At 40.9% G+C, this 19,318-nt stretch overlaps 1 protein-coding gene across 1 annotated transcript in view; it reads left to right on the forward strand.

The window, feature by feature from the left end:
• Positions 1–1,871: 1,871 nt before the first annotated feature.
• TEAD1 (TEA domain transcription factor 1) overlaps positions 1,872–19,318 on the forward strand; it is a 155,649-nt gene continuing 138,202 nt past the window's right edge. The window contains exon 1 of the mRNA XM_075163198.1: positions 1,872–1,963. The gene's annotated coding sequence lies outside the window, so the exon portion shown is untranslated. The remainder of the gene's footprint in view (positions 1,964–19,318) is intronic.

Here is a 19,318-nt window from a genome sequence, read left to right on the forward strand (position 1 = left end):
CTGGGCACACTTTCAAAGATGGATAGGAATGTATGTTTGCACATCAAAATAGGCAATTTATTTCACAAACAGGCACCGAGGTATCCAGTTACCCATTTTGCTTATGCAAATATGAGTTTTCACAAGCAGAACAGCTGTGCCTGCCCTGTGATTATTTCCATAAGGTAGCGGATTGTTAACTGATGGAGCCATGCCTTATGATAACGCCTGGGGAGTGTTCCGCCATTACAAGAAGGGTAAAGATAGTCTAATGGCACTTAGGCTCAACAAGAGTGGTGCAAAACTTGCATTGTAAAGACTGAAGCTGGGGCCCGTTTTGTGAGAAGGGTCATGACCTGGATTCAGGGTGAATACTGTGGCCCCCTGGGCCATGCTGTGTCCACGTTGATTTGAGGTGTGATGTGTACAAAGCCTTCCTGCTCACCCCCTGCTCTGTTGTGGGTGCTGCGGGTGGCCTTTGGGGCACAGGCCTGCATTTCCTGGGGACTGGCAGGGGTTTGTGTGCACAGAGCTCTGTGGTGCACCCAGGAGTTGGACGTGTGTGTGGGTAAGCTGGGCTTCCCAGGGGACCCTCCCCATCCACCAGGGTCCAGGGCCCAGCCAGCTCCTCTGACCCACTGCAGACCTTCGTTGCAGACCCCTGTTGCAACCCCATTGCACACCCTATTGCAGACCCGCGCTGCAAGCCCATTGCAAAGCACAGCAGACCCCGTTGCGGGACCCCGTTGCACAGCACCGCAGACGCCCGCCAGGCGGGTGGCCGGCGCGGTGCCCCGAGCTCCCCTTCCCGCTCCCCTCCCGCCGGGCCCCCTCCCGCGGGCTCCCCTATGAGGTCAGCGCGGCGCGGAGGCCCCGCCCGCCGCCCCGCCCGCCCGCCCGCCCGCGGCCGCAGGGGGCGGCGGGCCGCGCTCCGCCCCGCGGCCGCCCCGCTCCCGCGTTCATTTCATTCCTCCCCTCATTCCGCGCATTCCTCGCATCGCTGGCGCCGCGCAGCCCGGCCGGGAGCCCGGCCCGCCCCGCCGCCGGCCGGGCAGCAACTCATCCTCCGAGGGCTCCGGCCGCTGGCCGCCGGCAACCTACCGCCGCGGTATAAATAGCCAAGCGGCGGATTAAAAATAGGCGCGGGGCCATAAATAGCCGGGGCGGCCCGGGGGCGGCGGGCGAAGTTTGCCGTCGGAGCGCGGCGCGCTGGCGGTGCGCGGAGGGGGGCCGCGGCGCGGAGGTAAGAGGGGGCCGCGGGCGCGCACGCCGCGCCGCCGGCGCTTTGTGCGGCGGGGCGGGGGGTCGGTCCCGGCCGGCGTCGGCCCGGGGGGCCCGCGCCCCCGCAGGTGCCGGGGCAGGCGGGAGAGGGGCCGCGGCAGGGGAAGAAGTTGTTTCCCGCGGAGTTTCTGCCGCTGCGGGGCCGCGGCCGGAGCTGCAACAGGCGGCTGCTGCCCGCCCCGCGCCGCTCCGCTCCCCCTCGCCGCCGCCGCTGCTCGCACTTAGTTGCCTGAGTCACCGCTCTGCAGCCGGGCGCGCACACACACGCGCGCACACACACACTCTCTCTCTCTCTCTCACACGCACTCGCGCACCGATCCTTGGCATTTTTCACATTTTTTTCCACGGGGAAGCAAGAAGTTAGGAGCAGCCCCAGGCTCGCCGCAGACGCTCGCAGCCCTCAGGAGCAATCCCCCGGCGGTGCGGGCTGCCGAGCGGCCCGGCCTGGCTCGGAGCTCTGCTCGGTGCGCTGCCCCGAGTTTTGCTTTCCTTCCCCCTTTTATTTTCCTCTAAAAGATGAAAGAAGGAATGTCCTTTTTCGCTGCTTCTTCTCCTTCTCCAGAGCTGCTGCTGCCGCTGCTGCTGGTTAATTGCACATTCAAGTGGAAAATTTTCGGGAGTCAGCAGAAACATTGTATCCAAAAAAGACAAAGTCGCAGTTACAACAACACCGAGGAGATTGTCCCTGGAAAACTTCCTTTCGGTAGGAACCATAGGGGTTTTTATTTATCCGTAACGTTTTAAAGAGATCTATTCTACAGATGTCCACAGTGCTGATGCGGAGGGCCGGTGGCAGCCTTTGTTCACAGAAGGAGCGTTTTCAAAGGAAGTACACTTCTAAGGGGGAGGGAAAAAGTTATACAGTACGGCTTTTGTAACAAAATTAAAACAAAGCGGCCCCCTCCAAACAACTAAACAAAAACAACGCGGAGAAATAAAGCGAGAGGGGGAAAAAACCCCTCTATTTTTACCGAGTAAAAAAGTTTGCGCTCCTACCTCAGTTGAACATAATCCTAGTCATGATTTTTCTCCTCTTGAAATCTGTTTTAAGTTGAATGGTGTTACAGTATAAAAATATTTATGAAACAATGAAATACCAGCCACCCATGTTTCTCAGGAGAGTTGTTAACTTATTAGAAACAAGTGCCTGCCTTTGATATGAAAAAATGAAAAGTGACCTCCAGAAGTGCTGGAAAGTTAGGGAGCAGTTCTGTTCTACGCTTTCTGAATGTAAATGGCTCCCAGTAATTTTTAACTGTTCGTTGTTGAACACCATCTGGGAAAGAAAGGCCAAGAAACATCAGATTGTACTGGCATTTTCTGATGTAAAATAGTATATATAAGAAATGTAAGCTGAAATGGCAGAGCCTCAGGGAAAAAAAGTACCTATACAGCTGTATTCCTGTCTAACAGAAGCATATTTGCTTTCCCTTAGTGCTGATAAAGTTTAGAAACGCAGTATTGCCAGTTAGCGGTTTTACAGAGATATCTAACCTAGATAATGGCAAAGTTTGGAGCCGTATGGATAAAATACTATTTTCTCTAGCTGAATGTTCAGTTATTATGCAGTACATCTAGTATGGAAATCTCTGTGGGAATGCCTCTTACAGGAAAATTCATGTAAATAACTAAGTGCTACCTGCAATTGAATATGAAAACAAAAATTATTATAATTACATTAGAACTTAATTTAAAATTATGTAGGATTCTTCTTATAACCCTAGATTGGGAATGCATGTCTGTAATGTATGATGTATTCTGTCTCTATAAATAGTTGGGGAATACCATTACAGGGATATTAGATTGTACTGATGGTAAAATGGTGCTATCAAAAATGACACAGACCTGTATATTAAATTACTTCTGGGGGCGGGAGGGAAGCTTGCATGTTTGTTTGTATATATATATGTGTGTGTGTGTGTATACATTTATATGTACACACACATATGCAGACTTTATTTGGGAATAGAAATACAGGAATTAATGTGAATGTTCTTAAAATACAAAATTGAAGATTTTATATTTGGGTCATATTTTGAACTTACAAGTTTTTAAAATCATGAAATGATTTTTATTAAGGGTAAACTTTTTTGAAGTGCATTTATTTTTCACTTCATGGTAAAACATGTCTTTTCACACTGGACTGTTTTTTAATTAGGTCATAAGGCATGTTTTATACCAGTAGGGATAGTTCTGCACTTTGTCTGCTGCAGGTTTTTATCAGCTGACCAAGCAGAAATTTTGGATGCAAAGGATTTATTTCAATTTTTCTTCTTGGTAATCTAGAAGTACCTTTGGAAAGGAGTTTATTGCTAAACATGTTAGGTGTATTTTGGGCATCAATTTTACATACGCTGCTTTGGTGAAGTAAATATTATTAGCCTTTGCACCCAGGAGAGTGTAACAACAGCTCCTGAGATTCAAATTACGGTTTTATATTCTGTACAGTTTCTTAGTCAGTGCTGAGTGGGGTGTATGCGAGCAGTGAAGCAGAGGAAAAATGTTGATTTGACAGGAGTCTTAGTAAAGGCAGCCTCTGCTTAAAGGAGTTTTAATTAAACAACTAAAAAAGAACAACAGAAACTTAATTATGAACTAGACCTGCCGTGAGTTTCCAGCTAAGAAATGATAGCATATTGTGATGTGTGGAGATGTGTGAGCATGTGTGTAACATGTTTGGTATAATTTGTAACTAGTGTTTTTTTGTTGTTGTTGTTGCTGGACGGTGTAGTGGTTTTGGATATCGTTAAAGTGGTTTTTAGGCTTCGTTTGTCCATGCCTGAAAAAGTTAAGCTCAGTTAAATCACATGCAGGGGAAAAAAGATTCCTTCCTTCTTTCTTTTTAAGCTACCTTTGTAGATCATACTGTAAGGAAACTTTCAAGATATAGTACAGGCAAAAGTATAATAAAGACTTCTGGAGCTACAGAGAAATTCTGGTGTCTTTCATTTAAAAAAAGAAAAAAAGTGAAAGGTAAAAATATGTATTTGTGTATTATGATATAGTTGTCAGTTTTCAATCTATAAAGTAGGATGGTTACACTGTTGGAACAATTTCGCTAGAAGTAATCTGATTTTATTGGAAGGTGCCTAAGACTGTTTCCAAAACACGAAGATTTTGTGTACAGTTCTGAATATGTGTGTTTGGGAGAAGGTTACCTTCAAACAGTACGTTTTGAACGCATGGTTTCTGCCTGTATGTACACATGCATACATCACTCTCTTCATCTGGTATTTCGTCATGACGATAGTATTGATGCTATATCTTTCCAGAGGTGGTTTAAAAACTGTCTTTCTGAAGTGATTCCATGTATTTAAGAAGAAAAGGTTTGCTAGATCCAATCCTTACTCAGGTTAAAGTGGCTGGGATGACTCATAGGAATAAACATTCGCTGGATGAAATACTAAGATATTTACAGCATATGCTTTATGTACATGGTTAGTATGATATTTGATGTCTAAGGAAGGACATGGGTGCTATTCTGTACCTTTGATTAAAAAGAATATCAGATTTGACACACAGGCTTTTTCAAATTTTTGTACGGGGCTTATGTTCTGCTTTGCTCGTTATCTGTCTAAAACTTGCAGGCAAATTTCTATTAAAAGTTGGTCGCTCATTCCATTTGTGCTCTTATTCATAGCATGTGCAAATATGAGGTGAGGACTGACTTTTTAAAACTCTGGTCTAAATTCAGGTTAATTCCGTCGGCTTCATATGGCCTGTTGCTGTATTATGTTGGCTGTAATGAGGGTGCAAATTGGCCCATTAAACATGATTTTGAAATCCCCAGTTCATCAGAGGGGGACACTTTTGCATGAGAGAAATAGTAGTTACTTATTTCTGGGATTTGAGATTTAATTACTGTTTTGTCACCATGCTGCACTTTGCCATTAGTGCTGGCCTCAAGTAGGAATGTTTTATATTCCTAAACTAGAGTCATTTACTATTAAAAAAAAATAATTTAAGTGAGTCTCACAAAATTTTAGAACCTGCAAGAGGTAAATCATCTCCCTGAAAGAAATGGCTGTTAGAGGTTTTGTGGCAGTTTATGCAAGTACTGTATAATTTAAATTGTATCGTGTGATATATGAACGGTTTAATGGCATTATTTATTGTAAAGCCAACTGACTCTAAGCCACACTGAAGACACATTTTTAGAAGAAAAATCTCTGCAATAAATTCCCACTTTATGACCATATCTTGCTCTCTGTTCTTGCACAAAACTCCTTTTGACTTTTGCAAGTGGAACAAGGATGGAATAATATTTCCTGGAATAATTCTGTGTTTGGTTTTAATGATTGCTCATTTCCAAAACATAAGAAAGTGAAAATTTGCAGACTTCAATCCTTTGAGGCACCAACTTCAAATCTGCTCCTCAGATTTGTTGTGTAAAATTCAGCTAGGAGTTTTCTAATTGAATACCCCGAACCTCTCTTTGTTTTTGTATGAAATCCTGATCCCACTGCAATCACTGAGAGTTTTACCTTGTTATTGGAAAAGCCAAAATTTCTCTTTGTGTTGATAGAGATTCGGCAACTTTTATACTATATCAGGTTATTAAAGTTCCACCAGAATTATATTAATTTTAAAATACAGGGATTGAAGAAGCGGAAGAGAAAGAAGGCAATGAGCCTGTGTCAAAATCTGGCTCCTAACAACTAATTTGAGATATTCTACACAGGAAGTCTATGAATGTCTCAAAGAGTAACCCGTCATGTGCTACATGCCCTTATTTGTTAGATGAATTTTTGTACATATGTCAAGAGCGTGGTGAAAATCCGCAGAGTGTGTAAAGGGTTTATAGATGCTTGCCCGGTTGGTGCAGGGCTGCAACCCCATTTCCTAGTCTGTCCAGCTTGTGTCTGGGTTCGTCAGAGGCAGCCCATTTTAGTTTGGCTCCCATCCAGTCAAAGGTATCACCTACAAGTTTTTGTTCTTTGTCTTCTAGTCATTGTTTACTGGAACAACGTGATTATTCCTTCTGTATCCTGTTGTACCTTTCCAAATGGCCTTCTTAGATTTCTAGCTCTTATTAGCTCTTCGCTAAACTTTCGAATCGGAGATAGTCTGTGCAGCAGCAGAAGCGTATAAGCACAAAATACAAGTTTATTTGCTAGCAGGTCAGAAGATAGAATGTGAAATCTCAGTGTGCTGGGAGGGGGAAGGGAAGGAAAGTTTAGGATTATGTGTAAAACTATTAAAATGCTATTGACTGGGAATCTAAAACAATGACGAGTGCTGTTGTTTTTACAGATACATGAACTGAAAACTGCTGCTAATGATGGGAAATGTTAATTATGTGAGAACATATTGAACTTATATTCTCTGGCATGAACTTTTTTAAATGCATCAACTGTGCTGCCTTTTATGCGCACAGCTTTCTAATTATCATAATTCAGTACAGCTCTGGCTTTTGGAAAGAGTTCAAGTGCAATCTCAACTTAACATGAAAGGAGGTTTTTTTTTTTAAACTGAGAATGTTCAAGAACAATTTGAAAAGATAATCTAAAAATGCTACATACTTAGCTGGGTATAAGTCAGAAAATAAATATGTTCCCATAACTGCTTATCAAAGCAGAACAGATTATTAGAACAGAAAATTATCTATTTTTCTCATTATGTCTTTCACACTCCTACAGAATACAACTAAAAACACATTTTCATAATTGAATACCATAGACAGATCTACTATATATTGATTGATAGTAGTTTTTATTTTGTCCATTTTTGAAATGATTAACTGAGTGGATTACTGTGTTGTTATTAAAAGATTTTTCCTCAAATAATATGTAAGTAACAAAGATTTCATTTTCTTAAATTAAGCAGGAAGACAACTTTCATGATTTTTTTTTTTTTTTGTATTGACTGATGGTGTTTCTGTAACGTATTAAAGTCCCATTGTAAATCTTCCTTATCGGTCAGTATTCACACCTTGTCTTTGTGGAGCTTGAGGGGGTTGTAAATACCAGGTCTTTCTAAAGCTTTCAAAAGTGTTTGGTGTTTTTTTTTTTTAATGAGTGGAAAATAAATTTTATTTAACTTGCACTTGAATTATCCTTTCACAGATTTTTTTAAATTTGTTTTTGGTTTTTTTTTTTTTGGTATGTGATCAAATTGTTAGTTTCCGCTCCCCCCGCCCCCCCCCCCCCCCATTTTACCCAGTTTCTAGCTGAAAAAGAATCAGAATTTTTTTTTCATACTTGTCTTTTCCTTTACTACAGTACATGCTACATTTCTAAAATGCAAAGAAAGCCCCAGTGAAACAAAATGACTTCATTTGAGCTGGCACTTAAGAGCAGAATTCACTTCCATAGTGCTGAAATAAAAGAAGCCAAGTGTTTTAAATAGCCACTCCCCTAGGCCAGAGTGTTTTTAGAAAAGCTCATTGTCTAGATTTGAGCTGTAGCAGTATGCCTGCCTCTGTTAAATCTCCTGATCCAGACAGCTCGATTTCTAAAGTTGACATCTGGTTTACTCTTTGTTCACCTGTTTAAAAAAAAATGCAAATAGGCGAGTGCGCCATTGCCCTAGAGCTCTGCAAAAAAATAAAAATGCTGTTGACAGTTTGTCAAATAGTGCTTCCAGTCTAAGACTGCAGTAGCCTATTGTTATGCCAGCAACAGGCAACAGAAGTTGTGGCACCATATGGCTAGTATATGCTTCAGATAAGCTATCTGTTAATTTAGCTTATCAGTAGTGTTTTGATATGCTTCATGTTTGAATCACCAACCAGTATGGCCTTGGGTATTTTTGGTGCCAAATTATTCCTTAACATTATAGACATCGCAGTTATTCCCTTGGTGGAATCTCTCGCCATTCATTCACCTCATGGTGCCGTGAACAATGGTGCTTATTTTTGGAATTAGCTGGCATGTTTTTTTACATGGTTGTCTTTCTGTTGGGAGATTATAATTCAGGAATGACATTTCAGTTTTGAGGGGAGAAAATGTCAGAACAGACTTTGGAAGAAAAGGTAAATTCATAGAGGTTTAGTGGATTAAAGCCTCTGTTATGTGTATCTCAATTAAAAAATATATAGTGTTTGGAGACATTAATTAATGGGAGAATGGGAGTTTTATTCATATTTAATCTACCACCACCATGCGTACACATTTTTTGTCCTAAAGCTGGTGTACAGTTTAAAATAAAAGGCAGAACTCTAAACAGTTTCATTTTCCACATCCCTGATTTTACCTTTATTCTTTCAAAAAAAAGTAACCTTTAAAAACAACTATGTCCCTATATCTGCTGTCAGCTGATCTTTGAAGATTTTTATTTTTTTTATTTCTGCTTTTCCCACAATCAACTGAAAGCCTTGTAGTAGACTTGAAGATTCAATGGAAGTTCCTCCATCTTCCCCCTACCCCCGTCTTTCTTTCGCCGTAATTATTTTGTTGCAGAAAAAGTCTCAAACCATAAATACAGTCTTCCATTCAATGCCGCAGTGATGTCTGTCCGCGTTGCCCTCTGACCTTGCAGCACATTCCTCTGTGTCTTCTGCCCTACAGGCTCCATCTCGTTGTTCCTTACAGGGCACCGCATCTGTCTCTGGTTGCCTGGACCTTCCTCTTTCCTTGGGTATGCACTTGCTTGCTCTTGGGCAGCGCTTGATTACACTCTCCTTCCTTTGGATCATGGTGGCTTTTTGTTTCCCTCCTTTTGCTATCCATCTTGCCAGGTCCTCCTTATCCTATCCCTCCTGCTGCTCTCGTGGACGTGGTCTCGCTGTTGGGTCTCTTTGCCCATGCCAGTTGCCGCGCTGCTTCCACTCCTTCCTTGCCTTGGTTACTGGAAAGAAAGGACCACTTGTGCTTGTACAACGCCTTTCATGTCCAGGATCCTTAATGACCAATAAAAGGATCAGATTCTCTCTCAAAGAAGTTCACAATCATCTTCTGTGGTTTGCTGACACCACTTTTTTAGTAATGAAAGGAGGTCAAAGGGAAGAAAATTTTTCTCCTGTTCCTTTGGAACAGAGAAATATGACAGTCCGTAACAGTGGCCATTCTTTAATGCCCCACTGAAGTCCACCCAGATGAACTGCATGGAAAAATGCAGGAGCTGGCAGAGCACCTGGAGGCCAACCAGGCGGGCAGTGAAGTGGAGGTGATGCTCCCACCTCTCCGCTGTGCCTGAGTCGACATGGACACCTGCAGAAAACAACAAAGGTTTCCTGCCCTAGGCTTGGCATCTAAGGCTGCTAACAGAGGCTTTTAGTTTCTCTGCAGGGACATGAAATCTAATGTCTGTCCACTTAGAGCTGGTTTGGGGGGTTACCTCAAATTTTAAATCTGTTTTAAATTCGGATTTAGAGTTCAGGTCCATGGTGTGACTCATGCAGTTGGATGATAATGGCATTTTTTGTGTTCTGGCTCATTGCAGATTAGACCTGTGATCTCTCATTCTGGTGTGATTGGGGGGAAGGTAAGCGAAGAGTCTAGGAAAGGAGAGGTATTGAGACTTGAGTTCTCTGTGAGGCATGTGTGCATCTTCCCTATAAGTAATTTCTAAGTGCTTAACTGTGAGAGGCAGTTTTCAGTCCACTAATGTATCTAGTTATCACCCATAATGAGTATGGTTGTCTTTGGACTGATGGAGCCATTAAAACATAACTAATTATGTTTATTTAGTACAATAAGATGCATCTTTCATATGATTGTGGGGTTTCCATGTTTTGTTTTTTTTTTTTTGCTTAAACTTCAGAGCCTGTGAAGTTTTAGTTGATTTGGTAGCTGCTTGACTTGGCTTTACTAGTGTTTCATTGGTTCCAGTCATTGTTTTGTGATAGGCAATCTATAGCTCCAAATAATGTGCATTTTGCTCTTTAAATTGACTATTATTTATGCATAGTAATTTCTTGCTCTGCTTAGTGGCATATTTACTATATGCTTACTGACCAGTTGTAGATAAGCAGTTGAAGAGGCACATTTGAACAACAATTTTAAAACACGCAGCTTCCTATACCAATTCACTTTAGCCTCTAGTGTTAGTAATATTTTTTGTTGGTGAAACAATGAACCATAAATAACTTTATCTTCCGAAATCTCTAAAAACAATACAAAGAAGTCCAAAGGGTAGTAGAATTATCATAGTTCTTGGTTGCTTGGAAAATTAACTAATATTCTGGCCTCTGAGATTTTGGAAACAAATTAAAGAACCCTTTTTTAGGTAGCAGGCTGCTTTTAATGGTTCTTCTGTATTAAGGAAAGTACAGTATTGTAGGTTATTTATTTCTGGGCATGCAGTACAGGGTGAAGAGCCTGCAATTCAGCTAGCAATGCCTCTGTGCCCTGAGGTAAACTCTATTTCACAAAGGGAATTTTGATTATGGTCTACTGCTCTGTAGCATAGTGGAGGCTTCAAGAGGCAAGTGGTAAATGCTACCAAAGAAAAGCTGGATTGGAGCCACTGACGTCATCTAAGTAAATCTGCTGTAGGACTATAGCCATAAAATGACTGCCAGCCACTGAGCGCACTTTGGCCTTTTCTTGTCAACTGTTTTAACTGCTGGTTTGTTTTTTTTTTTTTCCTCCAAGCAACATGCATTTTGTTTTCTTTTTTTTGTGCTAGTTGTGCACATGCTGAAATATAGAAATGCTAACATCCCCCTCTGTCCCCGCAACACTGTACATAGTGTGTGACTAGCTGCAGCTTGCAGTTCAAAAATTAAAAAGTAAACCAGTAGTTTTCCATACATGAGCCTAGCAGAATTAAGCTTCCATCACAAGCTATTTTTTAGGTGCAAGCCCCTGGCAGTTCAAGTTACAGCATACTGATGAGATTTGTGTTGTGGGCAAAAAGCATTTTGATGCACTGGAGGGCATGCTTCCCTCTGGAAGAACTAAACACGTAAAAATGGCTGGTTTTGAATTCTGAATTAGCACAAAATGCATGTGTTTGTGAGTGCTTATGATCCAGTGTTAGTCATTGCTTTAAGATTGACCTCTGCAGCTCCAGTCACTCCTGAAACAAAATTTTCCTGTTGTTTCTAACACACAAATGTATTGTATCCAGCCGATCTTTTGATGATACTTTTTATACACAGCTAAAGAAACCACGTGCATTAACAACAGTAGCTCTAGGATTCATTGATTAACATGTAGCAGTAGATATATGTGTACCTAAGGATATATCTAAAAATGCAATTGATATTCCACCCGTCCTCCACTTGAATTTCAGCTTATCAGGATTGCAACAAAAGCACTTGGGTTTTTGACAGTGGATTTTGAATTCATTGTCAATGTTCTCTTGAAATGAATTTCCAGGAAGTTTAACATACTATTTTTTAAAAACAGGGTCCACTGTAAAACACATTTATAATTATTAGCTAGTGTGTCCCATGACAATATTTGTTTACTTGATTTATGTACTTTTTTTTTTACTTTAAAATAAAAATTAAGCATCACTGTTTTTGAAGTTTGAGTCTTATGATCAGAAATATATTAAAACCAGTATCTTATCCATGAATCATTAGATGAGTCAGTTCCTGAAACCACTACAAGCCTCACAGTTCTTGGCTACGACTGAAAGCAGGAAATCCAGGCTTCAATAACTTCCTTTCCCAGTACTGGCTATAGCAGTGTTAGTGGTTAGTATATGCTGCTTTTGTAAGCAATAGGAAGATGTATGTCTGAGGAACAAAGGCACTCAAGTCAATTTGCTGAAACTGTTTATAATTTGTGGTCTTGATTTGAATGTCAGGATATATTGGCATATACTACATTCTGTGCTGCAGTACATTTTCCAGCAGGGATATTCAGAATATGAAATAGAGGGAACACATTATGGCACAATTCTTGGACAAAACCCATCTAATCAGTTTACCAGAAAACGGGAAGATATTTTAGTGATATCATACAACTCCTGAACAGTAATGGGAATGAGAACTGAACACATAGGAGTAAATTTAAAATGTTTATTTAGCAGTTACTTTGTTTTATGCTTGTGCAACAAACTATTTTTATTCTGTTTCAGTGCTCCAAAAGGGCTTGAAAAAAACCCAACCCAAACTTGGAACTTGTAAAATAAAAACACATGATTTGTTTTTCAGTCTCCTTTTTTGTAGTGAAAACTGTTTGCCTCCTCATAATCAAGGACACATTGATTGTCTCTATGTCAGTGGAGCATTGTTGGCCCCAGCATCTGCCTCTTTCAATGTGGAGTGCCTGTACACTACGACGTCCATGCAAGAGCATGCACTATTTACCTTTTTGAGCTAACTGGGCCAGATTCAGGTTTGGTACAACGTTGATCTTAATGTGTTTACACCTGGAAAGTATTCAACCCTTTGTTTTTCTTAAATATTATGAAAGAGAGTTTGGTATCTTGTACTTATTGGTTAATTTAACTCTCTAATTAATTAGCAGCACATAAAACCTACCTTCTTTAATTACTCTTTTTGTTCTTCCCTCCAAAAAATTGTTTGTTCGTAACATACTGGGAAGAACACAAGTATTGAGAGCAATAAATTAGTGAGACACAGCATTAAAAAGCTACTTTTGACAGCATTGGTTAAACTGTATATGCAGTGTTGATTAAAAACAAATATAGAACTCTTCATTTAAAGAGGCAGAATGGTTACTGCACATTAGGCAACAACGTCTTTTGTATTAGATAATAATGTGAAATTGCTTTAATAAAGCAAGCTACAAGTTGGATTCTTTCTTAGCTGGTGCAGTTCAGTGTTGGTAAATTGACCTCAGTGTAACTAATGGCCACTTACAGAGTTTTGGAGCCAAATGGCTGACACGGGTCATCCCATACTGGTGTCCAGTGTGGTGCTTTTTGAGCCTTGTGTTTGTCAGGCAGTATGGAAGAGGATTGGGCTGGGGAAAAAGGAGGGAACACAGACCACCTTGAAGGCAGCTGAGTGCTGAGATCCTTTTCATGTGGAGACCCATATCTGTAATACAGACTTTTCCCACCTCCTCCCTCTGTCCGTGCAACTCCATGCCCCGGGGAGAGACCCAGAGAGGGTCTTGCTCAGGCAATGACAATGGAGCCTTTGAGGGACTGTTTTGAGTTATGGGTAAGGTTGCCCTTGGGGGAGAGGAAGAGTCTCTTCTCTGCTGGTTGACAGGTTTGTATCGGCACAGTTTTCATGGACACTTTTCCGATGGCCCATGCCAGCTGCTCTTTTTTCCCACAGTAGGGCTGGTAGCATCTGTCCAGGGACAGGCCGCTGGATGTGCTTTGTCATAATGGAGCTGTGCCTGAGGTGGGTTGCTGGGACTTTCAGCGTGGCAGCGAGCACCCAAGCAACCTGCTTTGTCAATTGGGGGGGATCGGGATTTTTCTTAGAATATTTAATGGGATGCTATTGAGCCATGAAAGTGCAGATAGCATTTAAAAAAATGTACACAGAGTAACTGGTCCATAACTGCAATTCTCTCAGCAGCAACTCCTCTGGTACAGGAAGTGTCTCATTTTTTGATACTAAACTTCCCCAAGTACCTGCTGCTCTGCTTCTGGAGGCAAGCCTACATCAGGCGAGGGAGCTCAGTAGAGAGTTACGTCCCAGGCAAGCAGAGATCTGGGCCATCAAGCTTGTGCAGTGCAGAGCATCACGTGAGCAGAGTGGCTTGGGCTTAGCACAATGTAGCTATATAAACAGCTACACTTTTTTGGAGGCAAGCTGGCTTGTCTCACTCTTGCTTCTCTGTCACATTTTAAGAAAAAGGAGTAGCCTTTGAGAGAAGGGCTAGATGCTTATATCCAGGAAGGAGGCTCCCTGGGAGGCATGCATCATTTCTTCCTTTCTCTTGGCTAGTTTAAGTGGTGCTTTATTCACAGATGCTGTGCTAGAGCACCAGCTGTTTGTGTACACAGGAGAAGAAGCCTCACTCAGGTGTGTCCCCTCTGCTATGGGGAGCCAGGTGCTGATGCTTTGGGGATTGCAGTGTTCAGCATCACACCACCTATTGTGGATTTAACTTACTGCATTGTAATTAACTTCTTGTAATAACAATAATTATAATAATTAACTTAGTGAAATAACAAGGATGTTCTTCACGCTGCTTCTGCATGCTGCTTTTGGGACAGAAATCTTTCTTCTTTCTTGTTTTCTGTTTAAGGGAAAATTTAAGCACTTTAGCAGTGGAAAATAGCAGTGAATTTTCACAGGATCAAAGCACACGTAAAAGCCATTGTTAGTGTTTGCGACCATATGAAGTGCAATTTTCTATTAAGTAATGTTAAACAACTGATTGTTTAAGAACAAAGAAAAAATCCTTCAAGTGGAAAAACCATATAAAAGTTTAGAAGCAGTTATAGTTGTGCTTGATTTCATTTATTTCACTTGCAAAGAAATGTAAATGATTTAATATTGTTTTCCTAGTTGAACAGTCCTGAATATGGGAATTGTAATGCATAAGATCTGGAGATACATTCTGATCAAGTTCATACACTTTAAATGTGTATGAACTGAACATCTTCATGTTACTATCGATCAGAGAGATATCCTGTTGCTCTAATGTGGATTTTGGTTTGGGATTAGAGGCCTAGGGCTTTGAATTGCTTGCTGTCTGTAGACCAAGTCATCAGTGGCTAGTGATTGATTCATTAATTAAAATCAATTTAAATGGATTTGTAAGCCTCATGTAACAGATTATCTTATTAACAGCATGAGAAAGGCACTGTGATCTGCAAGGAATGTGTCGCGTTAGACAAAATATAGCACAATTTTTGTGGGAGAATTTCATGAATTGCTGTTGCTGTAAGTGAACTATGCAAATGAAAGAGCCTTGCTTAAATCCTACATTAAACAGACTCTTCCTGTTGAACATGTTTTTTTTATTTTTTTTGTGAGCCTCCTCCAAAAGACTTGACTTTAATCTTAATGTGTGTGTGCATGCATGTGCGTGTGTTTGTGTACGTATTCATGGTCACAGAGACATGTTAAGTATTGTTGAGCTTCTGATATATTCTGATCTTGGAGATTCTTAGTTTTTCTGTAATATCTCCCTCACCCCATTTAAAAATATCCATAACAAGAAAAATAATTTTCTAAATTACTGAAAACAAAATGACAGAAAGAACATCTAATACTGTTTAATCCACGCTCCGCCTGCTCAGCAGTGCTGTCTGGAGGAGACACTTTGGACAGCTGGAGGGGCCACGCGGGCAGAGGGGAGTTCTGGCAGAAGTGAAAGTGTTGAAGAGATGGCAATAAAAGCTTTCCTGGCTGGGAGAGGGGAGGCTCGTCTGTCATCTTTGCATTCGTTTTGTAACCTCTTTTTACATCAAGATGTATAGCAAGTCATTCCAGGCATCTATATATGTATTATTATGCTCTGTGATCAGGCTTCAAGAATATCTAAGCCAAGGTGTCAGCAAAATCAATGGGAATTTTGAATTTCGTTTCAGACAGAGCAGGGTTGTTGCTTCCAAATCATAGCCTTGCCCACAACTTTTCAGTAATCTCAATAATGTGTGTACTCTCCATTCTGATTTGTAACCCACGCTTCTACAGGAAACGAGATTCTAAATTGTGCATGCTACATTGTAGCATCACTTTACATATTTCTTCCCTAGTTCGTGCTCTCTGTGCATTTTTGATTAGGGAGCAAAGTGAATTAAATTGAGATCCCTTTTTCATTACAATGAAGCTAGTTTCACTTCACGTTTCCTCTGCTGTACTGTAGAAATGGAAGAATCTATGAAAACAGGCAGTAATAAATTGTTGATATCAACTGAAAAATTCTAATGAACTTCTTAAAAAAAAAAAAAAAAAAAAAAAAAAAAAACAAACCAAAAAAAAACAAACCACAAAACAAAACCACTACCATCATATAGCTCTGAATTGCCTCGGAGACATCATCCATTCAATGTGTAGGCAATTCTGCAAAGCAAAGCATTGTTGGTGAGTTTTGTTAGATAATCTTACTGTCATTGGCACTATAGGTTACAAATCTTTAACCAAAAAAGGTTTGAAACTGGATTGACATGGTAAACCCAATAGTAACTGGGTTTTAGTGAAATTAAATGCATTCCCTGAGATGTGTGGAATTTGCCATGGTAGAAAGCTTTTTCATTGCTTGTGGAAAATTGAACAAGGTGTTTGGGAGTTGCGGTATTTTAAAGTAAGTGTAATACCTTACTCATTTGATTTGCAAGAAAGCTTGGTGGTGACCTCCAGTTTACTCCATAGTTATCTCTTTTTATTCTTTGGGGTTTGACTTTGGAGGATGGGTGATTCACCTCACTGTGCATGTGGGCATGTTGCCAGCCTGCTACCCACTAATGGCTCCAGTAAGAAATTTGGAGGACAAGCAGAAGGGCACAAGGATAGTGCAGACTACCAAAACCAGCAGCTCTTGGGGCTCCTCAGTGCACACGTACACCTTCTGAAAAGCCCATGTCGCCTGCCACACCAGTTCCTTTCCTTCTCTGAGTCTGCGGCTGGTGCAGATGTGTTAGTGTGGAGGTTTGTGGCTGTGTCCTGCTGGGTCACTTGGGTCTGGGAACTTGGAAGCTAACATTGAAATCCTGGGCGTGAGAAGTTATTTCATTCTGGACGCAGCCCTTGAATCCAGGGAGAAAGTTGTCTTGCCCTGACTTACATTAGCGTGCCAATTTGAAATTAGAGTAGTCATGCAATAATTATTTATTTTGTGAACCCTTTGGTTTGGAAAGGAGCAAGGAGACTCTTGAACTTAGAAGAAATGTGCTGAGCAGTAGCATTTTCTTAAAAACGAGAGAAGAGAGGAAGGCAGGACATAAGCAGGATGTAGCCCCCCCAAATTGGCAAACTTGCGGAGAGATAACTCCAAGGTGGAAGACATAGGCTCTGACTGCTAGCCCTCTCTTCTAGTACTGAATAGTATATGGAAGTGTAGTCCTTTTCTTGAGCTGCTTGATCTTACACATCCAATTCCTCAGTTGTAGAACCACAATTTCAATTAATTGACTTTCTTCAGTTGAATTTCTACCATAGGGTTCTGGCTAAAAGAAAAAGGACATTGGTGAATAGCTTTTAAATAGCATACTGCATAACACTGCCATTATGACTTCAGGGAATATTTTCCATTCCGCCTTTGCCTATAATGTGAATATTAGTAACATTTGTCTTGTATTAAGGCTGCAAAGTTTTTTGTATGTATGTTGCAAACCTTGTGAAATGTTTTTTATTCTTGCAAATTATAAATAGTTCTGTTGGCTCAACTATCCCTTTTGTAAGCACATGATTTTTTTAATAATAAGACATAGTTATGGGGCAGTGTTGTACGAAATGCAATTGAATTGTACAGTAATAAAATTTCCATGGTGTTCTATGAAGGTCAGTGGTATGCAATTAATTGCTGGATTGATGACGGATGCTGGGTAGGAAGTGTTGCTGCCCTAGACACTAAATATAATAATTAAGCTCAGGGGTTAGTATTAAAAGCATGGAAAATACATGACTCTATCATTAACACAGAATTTGTGCTGATACTTGTTTTAACAACACTACGGTAGATGTAGATTCACGCCTTAATGTTACGCTTGCAGTTTATAGTTTGCATCTTCAAGTAGAGTGTCTGTTCTGAAGCTTGGAGGATGGGGTCCAAATTAAGAGGACTGCGTGCTTAATTTGTTGCTAAGTTTTTGGTGCTTGGTAAGCCAGTCTTACTAAAAAGAGTTTCTAGTTCTCTGTATATTCAGAGGAGAGCGCTGTGTGCCTTTGAAGGCTTCCAGAGGGAGATCCTGGCCATCCTCCCTCTGTGCCTAAATTGAGGTGGATGGCATCTCCCTTGTCTGAATAGGGAAAAGTAGGAATTTACTTGGGTGGGGGGTAAAGCTGTCATTAGGTATGGAAATTCAGGTGTGGATTTGAGCATCTCATTCTTTTGAGTGCCTAGGTTATCTCTGCCTGTTTTATACTGTAGCTGCCCTTTCCTGGCATAATGGAAGTATGGAAGTATCACTGGGCAAAGAAGAAGGAAAAGCTTTGCAGAATAAGGAAGAATGTGTATTTGAAAGGTGCCTGATTTAACTGCACCTGCAAACTCTTTGGTTTTTCAGGCTCAGCAAGGTATTTCTGTTTTACTTAAAGAGTATTCAGAAAAATTGTAAGAAACAGACAGATGTTAATGTTCCTTTTTTCCCCTTTTTACGATGCAGTCCTGTGAATGCAGCCTGCCAGATCCCATTGTATTTAATTCTGCTGCTGTGCCATGAGGCTGACTTAAGACAACTGGAGAGCGTTTAAGATATGCTATGTGGTAGATTCCGGTGTGTGAAACTCTTGTAGCACACTTGTTATGGTGTGATGCAAACAAGGCATAATTGCGAGGAGCACAGACTGAATATTCTGCTAGAATAGGCCAGATTGAACACAAAATGTCATAACTGTGAAGACTGGGGAGAAATCTTGGCTCCAAAGAAGTCAAAGTCATAAATGAATGGAGCCTCCTCCACTTACATTTACACCTTTATTCACAAAGAGTCTTTTAGAGCAGCCTTCACCCTGTGGCAAACAGAGTAAAGAAATTAAGGAAAATTCAGATTAGTATTTGTCAGTTCAATGTCTCTCCCTGATTTTAATCAAGTAGATTTACTTGAACTCATAGCCCTCTTTAGACAAACTGCCAAAGATGATAATTGCTCTTGTTTCTCCCCTGATTTTAAATGTGCACATTTTATGGGAGGATCAGTTGGTATTAACATAAAAAGGCCAGTTTGCCTTGGCTTAGTCCATCTTTGTAAGAGTCGTGACTTGGAAATAGGAGAATGGTTCCCCATGGAATGCTGCTGCTGCTGTTGAAGGCATTGAAACGTGTTGTGAATCCCTGCAGCTAAGTGCTGTGGGAAATCATGAATTAACGTTTCAACATCGGGTGCGGAAGTGCTCATAGATACTTCAATGGACAAAAACTTCTTAAGTCATGTTTTAGAGGATTTACCATTCCCCTTGCGGGCTAAACTTCAGTAAATAAAATTGCTGTAGATTCAAAATAAATAGAAAGCTTAAAAATATTTTGCAACATATATCTATAGCATTTACCAATTCTTACCAACCCATGTTTAAAGTCATTGGATTAGAGCTCTTCTAATCTGGTGATTTTAACATGCCTGGGGA

This window comes from Calonectris borealis, chromosome 14 (genome assembly GCF_964195595.1).
Source record: "Calonectris borealis chromosome 14, bCalBor7.hap1.2, whole genome shotgun sequence".
NCBI lineage: Eukaryota > Metazoa > Chordata > Aves > Procellariiformes > Procellariidae > Calonectris > Calonectris borealis.